The 18,573-nt window shown below is 35.8% G+C and overlaps 1 pseudogene; it reads right to left on the minus strand.

Moving 5' to 3' along the window:
• Positions 1 to 10,523: 10,523 nt before the first annotated feature.
• Positions 10,524 to 12,017, minus strand: LOC148696935 (uncharacterized; annotated as a pseudogene).
• Between the last annotated feature and the right edge of the window lie 6,556 nt (positions 12,018 to 18,573).

The following is an 18,573-nucleotide window of genomic DNA, read 5'->3' on the forward strand; positions in this document are numbered from 1 at the left end:
GAAAACAAGAACAAGGGAAGCACTTTGCTCCCTTTAATGACATTTTTTCAATTCCAAAATTATACTTATTTTTTAATTTGTAATATTTAAAATACCATTACAGTTAAAACAACATTAAAATGGGCATCACTAATGGAAGCACTATGCAAAAATTATTGAGAATTATAATGAAAGTGCCTTTTCATTTGACAACCAAACACTTTATTTAATATCAAAAACGCTTCTATACAATACAAAAACACTTAATTGGTTGCATGTCAAACAACAAAATTGCTTCATTCATAGAAGCGCTACTAAAAAGTGCAACAATAAAAAAGCGCGAGTGAGGAAAAGCGCTTTATAGAATAACATCAGAACGAGCCCTCAAAAAATGACCACTTTGGTTCGCTAGATTGGTGGGGATAAACAGATGGTTTTCTTTTTTTGGTCAAACAACTGATTTCACTGAAGATAAAACACACTAATATAAAGTAAGGCTAATTCGAAGACAATCCACAACACAGTAAAAGTGCAGCCCATTATAAAGTAAAGGAAACAAGCACTAAAAGTGAGCCCAAAATAAAAGCCTAAACCAAAAGCCTTAGATCTGGAAACAAGAGTCAACCGCTTCCACCAAAATAGCTACACCACCATTGCCAAACTGCCGTCACTGGTAAGAAGAACCAACAAACTGAAGGGGTGAACGGAAAATGGCGGTGGACAAGCCCCTGTGCAAAAAGCGCTCCCATAATCCTACCAAATAGTGCGAAATGCACTTTAGCAACCACAAAAACCCAAAGCACACCTCCAATCGAACCATGGACGAAGAACATGAGGGGCAGAATAACTGAACCAAGTGGGCAGAAGCTCGCTGCTAGGAACAACAATATGGGGAGGGAAAACCATGAAGCTTAGATCTGCAACAAGATTGCCAAATGTTGAGACAAAGCTCAAGGAAAATGAGAAAAGCTCAAAGAAAAACAACCAGAAAACCAAGGGCCAAAGAAAAAGAAAAGGAAGAAGATAGGGTTTAGTGAAGAAGGAGAAGGGGAAAAAGGAAGGAGGGGATGGGGTTGCTACCGACCTCACCCAAGAGAAGGGTCGGCGGGCGAAGGTGAGATTGATTTGGAGGTTCTAGGTTTGGGAAAGGCGGAGCTGCGCACTTTAGGGATAAACAAAAGCTTGACTTCTCAATTTAGGCATGGTAGTAGTTCGGGAAGTAAATGCCATATCCATCTCTAAAACTACAAAAAATAATTATATTCAAAATCGTAAATTATCGAAGATTATTCATAATCATACTCATCGAGTAACGAGTTCCCCATCAACTAATAGTTGTATCCATCTTCATAAATGCAAAAATTATTCGTTCAACTGATATTATAATTGAAATTGATTCTGATTCTATCATTAAATACCCATCTCTCGTGTTTGAGTAAGAATGAACCTTCTTGAAATTATGTGGGAGCCCAGACTCCTTCATGCTAATGAGTCAAAGGCAAAACAACTCCACTTTATCCTTTTCAAGGGCTACGCGTCCCAGACATTCAGTTGGTAGTGAGATTTCTATCTTGATTATCCACACTTCCTGGATAGGTTGAGCTGCAGAGCCAGGCTCCAATAAAGGGCTTACATCTTAGCCTATTGGCAGCCCGCCCAATGTTAGCATTCGGATCGATTCTCATCCCTGGCCCTGGAAGGTGGACACTGCCCGCCTTGCCCTAAAGTCACAAAGAAAGAAACATTAGTTCTTAGCGCAAGCACTAAGTAAGTAAATTACTTTTGTGAACGTCACAATCGATGGCCTAAATCATAAAAAACATAATAATACTTTCTGGAGGTGTTCATGATAAGCCAAATATGATAGAAAATTAAGGTAAATTGGCCCATGAAAAAGGAAAGGATGCATGAAAAAAGCAAATACAATAGCCATTACGGGAAAACACAAAACAAATTATCAAATAATTTCAATACATGTGAATATACATATACGCATATACTATATTATTTTATATTATTCAGAGAGAGTCCGGGGACGAATATCTAAGGTAAAGATATATAACTACACCATTATTTACCTGGTAATTATATATACATATATATATATATATATATATTATGACACTTTATGATAATGATATATAATATAGATTGAAACTTAAAAGTGTATAACTTTATTTCCAATAATTGCTGGAATAAACCTTTGGCTAACAAAATATGTAGCATTCCTCTGCCGATGCTTGATAGGGATGATTCCATTTGTTGGGGCTTGAATGCCAGTGGAAGATTTAATGTTAAATCTGCGACCTGGCTCTAAAATAATGTAACGAATGATAAATTTGCGGTTGCCTTTTTACTCTGGAAAGATTGCAAACTCGTTATCGACTTCATAAACATATAAATTCCATTTATCCTACTAATCCCATGTGTACTGTGGGTGTTGAAAAGCCGGATCACCTTTTTATGAATTGTAATTTTGCTAGGCAAGTTTGGGCTACTTTCCCTGAGATAAATCCAACTGATACGAGTAATGTAGTAAGTTTACTAGAGTGGTTGCACTCTCTGGACTGCAATGATAATGAAAATTTATCTAAGCTAAGTTTGGCCCTCCTTATTTGTTCGCAAATATGGAAGGAAAGAAATCAAGTTGTATTTCGAAACGGAAAAGCAATACCTGGTAGAGTTGTTATGCTTGCTATGAGTTTGGGTAAAGACTTTATGAATGCGAATGAATCTAATAAAGAAACTAGCAAGTCACATCGTTTCATTGGATGGAATCCCCCTCGTAGGGGTTTCCTAAAAATTAACTTTGATGGTTCAGCTGGATTTGTAATCAGGAATGAGGATGGAGATCTAACTGCGGTTGTGCTAGGTGCTTGGGTGAAAATTCAGTATCTGTTGCTGAAGCTGAAGGCTTGACTTTGAGGGATGCTCTCTAGATTGCAAGAAGTAGAGGCTTTAAGAAAATTTGTGTGGAATGAGACTCTAAATTAGTGATTGATACCATTTTGGGATCCTGCAATATTACTTGGCGCTTAAAAGTTATTATTGAAGACATCAAAAGTTTCGCAGCCTCTTTTGGTTCCATCTCCTGGACTCACGTTTATAGAGAAGCAACTTTCCTAGCAGATGCGATAACCAATGCCGCATTTCGATTGTTACCTATTGTGGCTCACAAGGCCTATTTTATTGATTGCATGAGAACTGATTGAGACTGTGGTCATTCTATTTTTCTCTTGCTAGTAAATATGTAATTAACTACACAATTATATACCTAGAGTAAAGATATGTAACTACACAATTATTTACCTATGATAATAATATACATGACATATTTTTTTTTGGTTAAAATGATATCTAATACAGTCATTATTTATGAAAAATATTTGACATTTTTATCTACCAATAAATATGTAACAACTGTACGTATCAAAGTATCACGATAGAAAAAACAATTATATACCTAGAGTATATCTACCTAGAGAAAAGATATATATAAACACAATTATGAGCTATGACCATGACAAATTTCAATACATGCATGTAGGAGCAAAAAGGAAAATAGAACCTGTAGCGACGGTTAATAGGGGAAAAAAAAAGTTGAAATGAAGGAACGCAACATATGGAAGTAGATTAGCAAAAAGTGCCAAAGTGTTGCGACGAATGTGAAAAATGTGAAATACAAAATCAAACGATGTAGAAGTCAGACAACGTGTTCCATATTTTAGTTATATTGAAGATGCCAAAGCCTAAATTCTAGATCCCCCTCACCAAAGTTCAGCGGTAATATGTAACGCATGCATGAAATTAACAAATATCAGAAAAGCACGAATTGCTTTGCTGAAAGATATTCTACCAGCATCCCCCTAGATTACACATCCAAAGCTTTCAAGATATCAATCAACGGTTCATGTCAGTGAAGAGATTTTTTAGTATGTCGAGAACAAGGTTAGTAGATTAAATGTCATAATACAAATCACTAGTACAAAAAATACTTTGCACGACGCAGGTCCTTTGTCACACAAAGTCAAAAAACATTGCGCAAAACTTAGCTCAACGCACCTTCGTCACGTGCTAACTGTCGCGGCAAGGCAGTGATAGAAGGGTTTGCGTGACGAAGAAGAAACATGCGTTGCGCAAAGAGGCTTTGCATGACGCAGGGGAATGCGTCGCGTAGTAAGGACATGCGTCGCGCAAAGTGACTTAGGTGCCTTTGCGCGACGTAGGTAGAATCTTCGTCGCGTGAACCCCTTTTTTTTGTTTTGGTCAATAATATTATTTTTAAAATTTTTAATAAATATTGTAATTAAATTCTAAACAATAATTAATTAACCAAGGAAAAGTATTTAATTATAAAATATATGAAAATGTACATACAAGATGTCCGAACAAAAAAAGAAAAAACTACAAGTAGTCTTCTAGGTTTGATACATCAGGCTACTGGGTATTGGCAGGGCGAAGTGGCTCAGAGTTCTAAGGTGTAGCAAGATCAGGTACTGGTAGCAAGATTTGGAGGCCGGACATCTGTATGGCTAGTACAAGGTCTCTCACGTGCCTGGCATAGGCCTTCACCTCCTCGCCCTGGGCCCTTATCTACTCGCTCTGGGCCTTAATCTGCTCATCCTGGGCCCTCATTTACTCGTATCGGGCCCTCATCTGCTCGTCTTGGGCCCTCATCTGTTCGTCCTGGGCCCTCATCTGCTCGCTCTGGACCGCAAGCTGACCCTTTAGGGTTGTCACTTCCTCCTTTAATGCACTGACCTCTGCTGTGTTCGATCTGGAAGAAGAGGCACTCGTCTCACAAACTTGCGCTTTCCCCATACACCGAACAACTTTGCCATGATGATGACCGAAGTTCTGATCCATGACATTAGTCAGGATCTGAAAACCTGCATCCTCAAGTACCGTGACGTCCTCGATCGGGTTCTCCGGGGAAGCTGCGATGTTGTTTTTTGGAGAATAGTAGTGCGCTGTTCCACCATAGTAGCTTGTGATAATAAAGGAAAAAACATATAATGTTTAATAACAGAATATAAATAATATTTGAATGATTCATACATATAAGAATAATAACAATTACATATACTTACATGAAGCTGCTTAGTTGTCTCACCACCAGGTCGAACGTAAATGTCCTCGAACATGTCGATCTCTGTGAACTTAGAACCTTCTTGAAGAAAAAAACATTAAGAAAATTTTATTAATCAATAATAACAAATAAATTGTATAAAATTTCAAAATTAATACAGCAATAGATTTCTTCTATTAAACACACAATATACATGTTAGTGCGACTATTTAAAAGAAATTAATAAAGGAAGCTTAAAAAAAATAACTAAAACAATAATAAATTATTATTAAAATATTATGTACATACCACAAACTTTGGGTCTGTAAAATGTTTGCAGAGCCACTCCCAATCCTCTGGCCGGTCTTACAACTCGGTTGGGCAACCATGTAGGCGAGCAAACTCTGGATCATCCCATAGCTTAAAATGCGTGTGAAGATAGTTCTTCCAATGTTTGTACCAAGTTGCTAAGGTCTCCTCTATGTAGGCCATGGATATGTCCTCAAGATCAAAATTGACCTACGAATATGAAAAATAATAAAATAATGGTAAGAAATATAATAATATTAAGATAATATATTTTGGTTTTTAATATTTGTAAACAAAATTAAAAAAATGATAAAGGCTAAAAATTAATATACTAATCGACAACTTGTCTCGCACCAGTTTCTTCGTCCCCTCGGGAATTTCTGCCTAAGACTCCCACTGCATAGGACAATTTTGTTTAATAACAACACCACAACTACTAGCAACGCTGTTATGCTGTTGTGAGGTAATCGCTCCACGATGTCGCGGGTCATACTCAATCTTGATCCTGGAGCTGATTAGACGTACGATCTGTGCCTCCTTTAACATTCGACTAGGCCCCCTGGTATTTTTTTTTAGCTAGCCAAAAATAATTAAATGGTGAAATCCCTAAGCTTAAATTTGTACAAAAAATTCGACACAACCTCCCTTAATAGTACAGCAAAATAACAGTAATTCACAACCCCCATCACATTTTCACAATCCAGCAAATTTTCACCATCATAAATATAATAATTTTAAAATGAAAAAAAAAAAAATACAACGTAGTGATCGAGAATTAGAAAAAACTACTTGGCTGGGAGGCCTCACCCTTGACTCTGGATGCCGAGGAAGTGTGATCAGAAGGCTCCGGCTCGTGGCGGCATTGGTGAGGCCGTAGTGCACTGAGCGGTTGAACTGACACTGATGACGTCAATGAGACGGGCACCTGGGACGCCATAGGAGTAGCCTCAGTAAGGGGTGTAGGCTCCCCAATCAATGGAGCACTCATGCTTAGAGCAGTAGATGTTGATAATGCGGGAGGCTCATTGGTCACACTTTGATGACGAGTGATCAACCGCGACATCTATACACTTTTTGAACCATAAAATTATAACATTAGAAACTAATCATTTTTTGTATTTGAAACTAATCAATTAGCATCCAAAGTAGTAAGTAAGTAGGTTACCAACATTCTTAATTTCAAAACAAGAGGAAACTACCTATCCATTTTCATAGCCAACAAAACAAAAGTGCATCAAGTGAAACAAAAAAGAATGGGTAATCCGGAACTGGGATTACCAAACATTGTAATCAATCAAAGGTACCAAAACTTCATTAGACTAATTGATATGATCAAAGTACCGTACAAAAACAATTTACTTCATACAAGCCATTCAACTAGACACATGCCACATCAAATGAAAAGGCAATCTACTTACCACCACTCGATTTCTGGAATTGGATCCTTTGGTTTTTCTTTGGTGATAACTCTCTCTCCTACTTCTATCAAATTTGGATTTATATCCGGCGCTGCTTTGCTCTTTGGCTTGTGCTTCTCCAAATTTACTCTGTACAGAGGTGGAAATTTTTTTTTACAAAAAGACAGGTGCATAACTCAAAAAATGATCAAATGGGTTAAAGAGACATCAATAAATACCTTTAATTTTATAAGCTCAGCATCTCTTGTCCATTTTCCATCCTCTTTGGCCTAATTTTTTTTTATTGATGCCCACATCCGGATCAAAATGAGGATTCTTTTCAGGATCCACATCCAATTTAGGTTTAAGAATCTGGAATGCTTCTTTCTTCTGTTTGTTAATGTTGACCTGAAAATACAAGAAACATGAGATTAAATTTCAAACAAAAGAAGTCACTTGCTACAAAGTTAACAACACTCGATCTTCCTCGCATTTGCAACAACCAGTTTGAGGCTTTTATGTTATACTAAGAACAAGGAAATTCATTCTAAGAAGATAAGTGGGACTTATAATAAAAAAACGCCGCCGCAAAAGAAACGATGACATTTTATTTCATTGCCATCAAACCATTTCATAAGGCAAGCCCTGGGAAATTGAAAACGGCTATAGAGTTAATCATCCTTCATATTTAGAGGTGTAGGTTCATCTCATGTTATTTATATGTTAGGAATGAACTCTTCAACTGAAAAGTTTTAAGGTGAAAGAGAGGTCATTTTTCTATGAAGTTGCAGGAAAGAATTCCCTCAGTTATTCTCCACTTATCATTCCAGAGATCCTACTACAAGAACAAGTATACAAACAAACGTTGAGGTGACAAAATCTGGTGAGCCTTACTTTTCCCTTCATAAGAGCACACCCATTCCAAAGCCAACTGCTTATTTAATTGCTTATTCATTGTAGGACTATATGCTGCCCCATCACTCTCAATTTCTTGTTTTCTTATAAGTAGTAAAATGTCAGTACATGCTTGCATTTAAAAAGTGTTAGTAATAGAAAAGGCAATTTCTATTATGTTACAATTTAAGAACCATGCATAGTTAACATAGTAGAATAGCACACTTGCAACCTAAGAAGAGAATCATAAGAGGCAACAAACTTCAAAGTATCCACTCCTAACATATTTTTGGAAGAAAAGATAGGAAGCAACGGCCATCATATTTTTATGTTTTTAGTACAGTCTGGAAAGAAATAAATGGGGTATTGATACTTAAAAAAAAAAAAAAAACAACAGCCATCAAAGAAGACGGCATACCTTACATTTAGTACATGCTTTCTTCCAGCATGTGTAAGCACATAAAACTTACATCACCAAGAGACATATTTGCACTTTTCCCAGCAGTTGAAGATATTCCATCTAACTAGATTTTCCATGAACCTCATGAGATCTGGTAATACTAACTCCCTTATTTTCATTTGTTGTAGGAATTGAAGATACCCTGGTAGGAAGAGGATGAATGGGAGCGAAAGAGGTCTCAGGCACAATCCTTGGTGTCATGGTAGGTTCCAAAGCAGTGCCCTGTAAGTGTTAAAATTAAACAAAGTTATTATGCATACCCAAAGATCTTGCTCATGGTGAAGAAAAACACAAACATGAAGAATCAAAACAAAATGAAGGAAATACATTTCACTCAGATGGCCTTAGTCCTCGACTAATGGAGACATGACCTACAAAGGATATACATCATAAAGGAAACACAACTATTTTCTAACAGTGTTAAGAGTAACAACAGATAGTTGAACCAACATTTTCTGTTTTTGTCTTATTCGAAAAATATAGGTTACTTCAACTGAAGTTGTTATTAGAGAGCCGGCTTCAACCATGTAGGGAGAAAAACAGACTAGAGAGACTTATATTAGCACTATAGCATACAATCACATAAGGCAGCACCATAAGAAGCCAAAACCCTTCAAAATACAAAATTAATTCCATATCTCAAACTATTATATCGAGCTGAGATGGAAATTTTAGTTTCAAAAGTTGAATCTTCAGATTCTTCATGGTAGTTTCACTAGTGATTAAGAGACTAACCTACACTCTATCCTAAATGTGGAATATTTTCAAAGTTTTTTGAAATTTCAGCATCACAATAATGCAATTATCAAATGCAACTAAGAGTTAAACAAATAGAAAGCTAACATAAAACATAAAACTTACTGCTATCATAAAACGACGATTTGTTGGGAATATTAGTGTGGGTAGATGCGAAGCAGTGTTAAACCCTCAGGCTCCTGCTTTTTCCCTTATAAGTTTATATTAATCCTCATCCGAACTACAATAATAAATCTCGCTATCCTCACTACTATCATTTCAGGATTCCCATTTGTCCTCATCTTTGTTTGCCTCTTCCGATGCATTGTATTAAGGTAGATCACCAAGGTCAATTGATATTTCGAATTCAAGAACTCCAGGTATGTTAAATGGTTCTTGGACAATATTAGTATCCCGGAGTGTTTCTTCACCAATTTCTATCGAAGATGATAACTGTTGGTCAGCGACGTTGTTGTCGTTGTCATCATGATATAGTTCCAGAATATCATATAGCCCTCTTCGATCAATCTTCTAAACAACTTTCCAACCATTGTCGGCTTTAGGGTCGTCTAGATAGAATATTTGTTTCACCATAGTTGCCAAAATGCATGGGTCTTCATCGTACCAATGTCTTGTAGTGTTTACTGATAGTAAATAATGGTCTCGCTTAACACTCGTTCGGTTATATGGGTTTGTATCAAACCAAAGACACTTAAACAGTATCACTTGACACCTGTCTTTGTAAAGCAATTGTACTACTTTAGCTAGTTTGCCATAAAAATCAATGTCTTCACTGTCACCCGTACCCGGGACATGAACACCATTATTTTGAGTAGACGACTTGTCATCACGTGTTGCCCCCAAGAACTTGATCTTGTTGACATGACAACCTGAGAACAATTCAACATGAAGCGGTCCTTTCGCCAAGTTATATAATTCTTCATTGTAAAATGGTGAATTCAATTCCTTCAATTTGTTCATCTAATATAACATATACAAAAAGTTAACCTATTAGTGTAACCAAATTTAAAGACGGGCATGAACAAGTTGGAAAATATGCTCTATTCAAATCACATACAACTTACATGTGTGTGAAACCATGAAGGAAACAAGTCACGGTGCTTCTTGGCATCTAAATGTGAAGGATGTTCCCGCTTCATCAACTTTTCATGCTCTTTAAGGTATGGCAAAGCCTTGTCACAATTGTTGAGTATGAACCAATGCGCTACCTCCATGTCATTTTTGGCAAATGATTCGCCTTTTACATGATCGCCGAATGGTGGCGCAATTTGGGCAAAAATAGACAGTTTTTCTTTTCTGACACCACCGTCATTATTGCGTTGAGGACGATTGAAAGTTGTCTCAACATCTTGAAGATACATTGCACAAAAAGTAAATGACTCATATGCGACCCATGCCTTCACAAGTGATCATTCGAGCTTTGCCCTGTTTCGGACACACTTTTTCAACTCACCAAGATATCTGCACAAATAAAAGGTATGCTACAAATTATTCAAAGCGTTTGTTGATCATGAATCTATTATATATATATATATATTGACAGTTCATTGGTCTGGTAAGCAATGCCTCATTTGGCAAGTGAATCATACTTGTAAAAAAAGCTAGGGGAAATATCTGTTCGAACTTGCATAAGACGTTCACAATGTCGTCATGCAATTGTTTAACATTCGACTTCCACAAACACCTTGTAGTCAATTGCGAAAAAAAATCTCAACAACAACACGATTGGTTTCACCACATCAAGAGGCAATAAGTGTCGAATACCAACCGAAAACCGAAAGAAGGCGTTGGAGTATTATATGACAGTCATGACTTTTCATGTTTGAAAATTTACACCCCCGCACAACACGAGATATTTGAAGTATACCCATCTAGAAACTTTACAGAAGAAATAAAGTTGAAAAACTCTTTCTTCCCATTCAGCTTAATTGTAAAAAAAGGATGACCTTTCTTCAATGTACCACCGACTCTCTTCATCCACAAGGATGACCTAATGCCCATTCGTTCCAAATCGAGGCGAGCTTCAATCGTGTCCTTCGTTTTTCCTTCAATGTCTAGAATTGTCCCGACCAAAGTATCAAACACATTTTTCTCAATATGCATAACATCGATGTTGTGTCTCAATTTTAACTTTGACTAGTACAGGAGCTTAAATAACATACTCTTGTGCGTCCAGTTCAAATGTGTAGTTGGTTTGGGCTTATTGACCCTTTTGCCGAAATGACCAAATTCCAAACGGTTTAACTGATCCAAAATCTCATATTCGGACCATTCTTTTGGTCTTGGCCGAGTCTCTTTTGTGCCGTGGACGGCTTCATCATTTTGACGCCATTCGTTGTCCCAAGGGAGCCATCTACGATGACCAAGATAACAAACTTTTCTCATATGCCAAGATAATGTTACATTCTCCTTGCATATTGGACATGCCAAATAACCCTTAGTCATCCACCTAGAAACCATTGCATATGCGGGAAAATCGTTTACTGTCCACATCACTTCCGCTCGCATGGTGAACATCTGCCTAGTATATTTATCGTATGTACGAACACCGTTTTCCCATAAATCTTCTAGCTCATCAACCAACGGCCGCAAATAAACATCAATGGACTTTCCTGGATCTTCGGTAATTAATAGAGTCAACATCATGTATTCTTTTTTCATGCACTTTCAAGGCGGTAGATTATAAGGAAACACGATGACCGGCCAAGTGATGTGGATTTGGTTTAAAATCCCGAACGGATTAAATCCGTTGATGGCAAGTTCCAATCTGACGTTGCGCAGGTCAGTTGCAAAATCAAGGTACATTCGATTGAATTCTTTCCATGCCTCTTCATCTGCAAGATGCCTCATAACATCATCATTTACCCGTCCTTCTTTATGCCATCTCATGTCTGTTGCGGTATGCATCGACATGTACAATCGTTGCAACCTAGGCTTCAATGGAAGATAACGCATTACTTTTTGTGGAATCTTGGTCTTTCTATTTTGTGATGTCATTTTAAACCTCGGCTCATTGCAGATAGGGCATTTATCCAATTGTTTGTTCTCCTTATAGAACAATATACAATTATTTACACATGCGTGAATTTTTTCATACCCCAATCCGAGACCCTTCAACACTTTTTGGGCATTTTTATGATCTTCAGGTAAGCAATTCTCCTTTGGAAGCATCCTTTTCATAACTCCCAAAAAGTAATCAAAACACTTGTTTGATGAACGAAACTTGATCTTGCCATGCATTAACTCCACAATTGCTGTGAGCACCGAAAAGTTCTCACAACCCGAATATAATTCTTGCTTGGCATTTTTCAATAGTTTTTCATAGTTTTGAATGCCTCGCTGTCCATGGTTGGACGACCATGATCTCCCCCTTCCTGATTGGTGTTGCTCAAGGCGTATGGATAAACGTCATTTAGAATATTCATAACTTGTTCACTAGGCTCCACATTAGATTCAACAGTCTCTACTCGCGTCACGTATGAAGACGAAGCTTGGTCTAATTGTTCTCCATGATGATACCAAGTAGTATAGGTCTCCATCATCCCATTTCTTACTAAATGAAATTGAACATTTTCGAATGTCTCCCACATTGAGTTGTTACACCTCCTACACGGACATCAGATACGAGTTGAACCTAGGTTGTGTCTAGTTGCAAATTCAATGAACTCATCTATTCTATCCAAGTACTTAACATCACATCTATTATGATTATGTATCCACTGTATGTCCATTTTGTCTGCAATCCCAATAAAAGTACAAGAATTACAACTTCAACTATTGTCTTGTCACCTTATTCCTCCGGTAATGGCCCTATCCCATTCAAGAATGCATAGTTATGTGCCGTAATTTATGATTCCAATGGATTAAATTTCGACGTGGGCTAATTTTGGAAGCATCTCCTTACAGTTCTTCAAGTGCACGCCGTAGATATATAATATCCACCGTGTACTCGAAGAACATCAAGAAATGTTACCAAAATTTCCACTATTGAAACCTAATCCGTGAACCGTAAACTACAACACATAACTATGCATTCCCAAACTGTCCAAAAAATGGGACAATTCAAGAATTAATTGGACTGCAGTCATGCTTTCGCATCTATACACGAAATCCAACTAATTCTCAAATGGAAAACTAAGCTTTTCTTGAAAAAAGTGTACGAAGTTAAGTAGTATTAACTTCGTAAAACACAAAACAATGTTGTACTTGATGTAGAAAAATATGTGCATACAAATAAATTAAATCACAATAATTAATGAAACTTAATAAAATAGATACAAACTATTAATCCTTCTAAACCAAAAAATGGGACGATTCCATTTTGACATTACCCAAAATTTCTACGTTCCACAGTTTTAACTTCTTGTTTACCCCTTCCACTCCTGCCTTCAAATTATTTTTTAAGGACCTATATGATGAGACCACGTATTCGAAATCGTAAAGGGTAGAGACTATACCTAAAATGATTACTAACCATGTAATAGAACAGTGGTTTGACAAAGCTGTAAACTGGCTTCTTCTCTAAATCTCTAACATTCTAGTTTCCTCCTCCCAATTTGGTGAGAAATGAAATCTATCCATTTTTGAGCAAACATCAATCTATCCCTAAATTAGATCAAGTTAACTGAGTAGTTTGCAGTTTCTTAGCCTTTGTTTCCCTAAACCTATCAAACTCCTTCATACTCCTAGTCATTCATTCTACTCATTCAATTGTTCAAAACCAAAACTCAACTTGTTAATAATAAGCATTGACAAAGATAATTAAAGAAAAACATAAATACACAAAAAAAAAAAAAAATCCAAACATAAATGTAATCAATAAATAGTTAATTAATTAATCAAATAAATACACTACCTGAAGGTGAAGATGGTGAGGGTTGAGAGAGATAGAGAGTCTGAAAGAGAGAGGTTGAGTGTGAAGAAGAAGGCCCCTGTGTGTGGTTATTTCAGAAAAAAAAAGTCGCCGACTTTGCACAACGTAGATGCACCTGCGTCGCGAAACGTTAGGAAAAAAAGTGGTAAAGCATTCTTGGTTTTGCATCAAAATCTTGCACGATGCACAAAACGTCATGCAAACGGCCTTTGCACGACGACACTTTGCGCGACAAAGGCATGCGTCACGCAAAGTTTGGAGAAAAAAGCGGTAAAGCATTCTTGGTTTGGCACCAAAATCTTGCATGACACACAAAACGTTGCGCAAACGGCTTTTGCGGGACGATACTTTGCGCGACGAAGGCATGCGTCGTGCAAAGGCCGTTTGTGTGACGAAATTTCCTGCGTCGCGCAAGTTTCCGTCGCACAAACATGTTTTTGTACTAGTGAATGGTTGGATACTTACAAAAAAAATTCAACTACTTGTACTATAATACTTGGTGTCCCAAGATGTATTTACGGCATATTGAAAAATTTCTCATATTGGTGGGGTTGCAAGTGGTGTGGGTTTGGGAAATATTGGAATGCATGTTGGGACTTCTAGAAATATCGAGAATTTTAAATAAAAATGTGAATGAACTTAGTCTTCGAGTGTTGGCAGCCATCGTTAATTTGTTGTAGTAGCTAAATGACATGGTTGGGTCTAAGATTTGAGAGCCCTGGGCAAGATTCAAAATGGAGCTACTTATAAGGTATAAAATTTTGGTTATATATATATATATTGTATAAATTGATATAATGGAGAAAATGAATAAAATGATCAATTGTGTGGTGGTATGTTTTTAGATTTGAACACAACAAAAATAAAAATAAAAACTCCTCGCCTTTAATTACAACAAAAAGTTAAAATAAAACATAATAAGATGTGACGTAGTCACGTAGGAGATATTCAAACCCAATTGGAGCTACAAAGATTAAAAAAAAAAAAAAAAGTGAGAATACTTATGCTAGGAGCTTAATTTGATTAATTGGTGCCCCTTTAAAAATACATACTTTGTATACACGTAAAACAAAATCATAAATTGGGGCCCCTCTCAAACAAGGGGCTTATGCGGTGGCACTACTTACACACTCTTCGAACCGGCTCTGCTAAATGGTCATGGTTATAGTTGCTTGATCAATCAATCAATCTCCAAAAATAAAATCATGGAATTAATAAACTGGTAATACTTTCCATTAAGAAAAAAAGAAAACTAATGAAAAAAGACTTGAAAATTTTGAGTTTTAATGATAAAGATAAAATAAAGGGTAAAGTGAACAGTACCAGGATTGACTTTTTAGTGTAAAAATATGATTTTTTGTTAAAGTGAACAATACCGTAGACTAACAACACCCAAACAAAAAGGACTGGTACAGGTTCTTAGGAACTGATTTGTATCAATGTGGAGTAGCACCTTTTGTTGTGCATATATATATATATATATATATATATGACATTTTTTGTTTTTATAAAATTCTTATTGGGGTGAGGATTTGAATTAAGTTATAAAAGCTAGCCATAATAATTTAGTATTATATTTTCTAACTAAGTGAGTTGAACATATGACATTTTATTAGATTTTCTAGCCAAAGTAAAATTACAAACTGAAACTGTACAGTTTGGCTGAAGGTAAAGGAAGGTGCCAGAGACTCAGTTCACTATTTTGAGTTTACATATATTGATGTGCATGCACCATGTGCCCAAGCAAAATCAACGTTAATTCTGTATCAGGTTCTTTCACCCAAAAGATAGTTTCGTTGCAATATGAGTTCACTTTATTCGAGTTCTTGCTAAGATGGAAAGTGGAGATAAATAGATACCCTAGCAAGATAAGACACATGCATTTGGTGGTTAAAATTGACTTTTGGGTTAATTTGTTTCAAGTATGAATCTCTTTAAGCATAAAAAAGTCATGACGTAAGTACATTCTTGCTTCTTTTATTAATTTTAGTCGCCATTTCATCGACGGTTTGGTCTCCTTATCATTCTTTGTCAAGCTGATGAGTCGATATTAGTCTATATTTTTATCCTATTTTTGGTTCATTTCCAACAATTGGGTTAAAACTTAAAATTTAGGTTTTTGAGTATGTTAGCCACTCAAAATGAGCCCAACAACTCTTTTTCGATCCGACGGTTGTAATTATTGGACCATTGGTTGATCTAACGGTCTATATTCAAACCTATTTACTTTTAAATTTTATATTTTTAAATACATTAAATCCAATGGTTGAAGTTAAATATGATCAAATCTAACAATTTAAAAAAATCTAACGACCCAAAATTAAATTCAAGGGCTAAAACAATTAAATAAATTTATTTAAATCAAAATTGAAACTAAAAATTCACCCAAAAAATTATTTTCAGGGGGTCGGTTTAGTAAATTTACAACTTTTATTGAAATTTAAATATTTTTTTAGGTTAAAATGTTCATAAAAATAAATCATGATAATCTACATAAATTTTATTTTTAAAAAAATGTTACCAAAATAGATTTATTATAAATTTAATTCTTTAATAATCTCAGACTAATATTTTAGCTCAAACGTGGAGCAGAAAAACTGTTTCTAGGATAAAACCTAAAATTTTAGGTTTTATCCCAAGGGTTGGAGATGATATTTGTATTAATTTATTGTTTATTGTAGGACAAGCGAATCTAATCTAAGGAAGGAGTAATCAAACGGATGAAGTTTTGAGTAATTCCAATTGGAGCAGGTCCATGTTGTTTAACTGTGGTGAAGAAATAAGTACTGACTCCGCAACTTTCCTAGATCGACGTTTTTGGACGTTTTTGGACGTTTTAGGCATTTTGATGGTCAAGATGGCATTTTTAGAGGAAGGTTCTTTTTGAGGATTTGAAGAGGACGTGTTAAGCTTTAAAAATAGACATTTTGGGACCAAATCAGAGTGGATTTGGTCAATCAAAAAAGGGATTTTCTTTGCAGTATGAATTTCATTTTGAATACGAAACCTTTATTTATTATTTTAATTAGATTTCCAATTTATTAGAAGGCCTTCTTTAAGTAGGATAAGAAATAAAGCACTATATAAATAGTGTAGTCGTGTATTAGTGTTCTTGACGTACTACTTTGGAGAACTCGGCCTAGAAAGCTTTTATGATTCAACCTTATTTTATAAGGTATTTTCTATCCATGTTTCTAATAACATTTTTCTTTTTAATTATAAATATGCGTAACTAATTCCTTTTGCTAGGGGAAGGCCACGAGCCTTGGCATGAATATATAATCTTTATGGAATTGCTTATGATTATGCATGCATGCCTTGAATTATTAATCACTGTATTTAAGCTATCTATAAGTTCTGATGATTGGCTACCATTAAGATGTCTAGACAAGTAATTGGATGCAATTATGTTGGAATGTCACCTTAGAATTGATTAGGACTTTTATTGATTGATAATTGTAATTTCACTAAAGAATCTTAAGGGTTGCATAGTTTTTCAAAAGGTTTTCACAACAGCTTAATGAGTCTTGCATGTTCATGTTTGATCTGAATATCATAGACGGATTACATGTTAAATATATGTTCTTGCTTAAATATCTCAAGGAGAATATGCATTGAAAACCTGACCTTCAAAACATGCATCTGATACTTTCATAAGTAATTGGTAGAATTGCATAAGATTGTTAATGGCGATGGCTATACCCTAGTCTTTTCCATAAGTGATTTTCTTAAAAACTATTTTAATTTCCTTGTTGCCGAGTTATTGTTTTCTTAAATTTAAATTGTTTTGTTTTGGTTTTCATCTACACAATCTCAATTTTTTCTACAAGAATCTATTTCAAATAATTAATTAAGTATTAGTTTAAATACAAATTATTTATATCAATTCTTGTGGAGAATGACCTTACTTGAATCGTTTATACTACAATTACTTTGTTCTCTTGCAAGTATTTTTAAATGTTTTTATTGCAGATGGTAAAAATCCTTCCACAAGCCATGTTGCATGCGTGTTGACAGATGTTGAGTGTTGCGAGAGATCTTGTAGAGTTTTGTCAAATGACCCGACAGAGTTTTGCCGAGGGATATCAACGTGTCCTGTGGAGTGTTACTGAGAATTAAACACTTAGTGGGCACAAATTGTTCTCGAACCAGACATTCAAGGGATCCCTGAAGGACCTTCATTAGCTTTTTTTCCCCAACCTCTGGAGGGTCCGAGACACCACCAGGTCTCTATGTGGATCCGTCCATGTATAACGCATTGTATATTTATTCGCTATATACTCAAAATTACTGTCCTTAACTTGTGTATATTACCACAAGACCGTGCTACAATCACACAGTACCCTTATCGCTAAATCATGCATAGTATACGTACCTCTAAGTACTATTAGGGGTCCTGATCGTGCACGATTAAGTCAACACCTTTGCTAAAGTACCGACAGGGAGCATAACTTATTAGAAGAAAGCTCGGTTACTCACCAAAGACAGATTACCATGTACAGTTCTTGAGCAAGGACCAGAGATGTCATATCTGGAGAAAAATATCTGTACTACTCATGTGCTTTAAGAACAATACATTATGTAATATATTCTTATTACTTAAACGAAAAGCCGCATCAATATAAAGCATATTTAACACATGCACTTCAACCATTCTTAGAGAGTATCTCACAATGATGGTCTACCATTGAATTAGAGCCTCACAGTTGTTTGGAACCCGATTTTCCTTCAATAATATAAAGATATTCTTTGAGTTCCACTTTTGCTTTATCTGAAAAATGAAAATATTGCATGTGTGCCCTCCTCCTTATACAAAAGCCTTCACTAGGTCGCAAAG

Source organism: Pyrus communis, chromosome 5, assembly GCF_041283825.1.
Source record: "Pyrus communis isolate YQ-2024b chromosome 5, ASM4128382v1, whole genome shotgun sequence".
NCBI lineage: Eukaryota > Viridiplantae > Streptophyta > Magnoliopsida > Rosales > Rosaceae > Pyrus > Pyrus communis.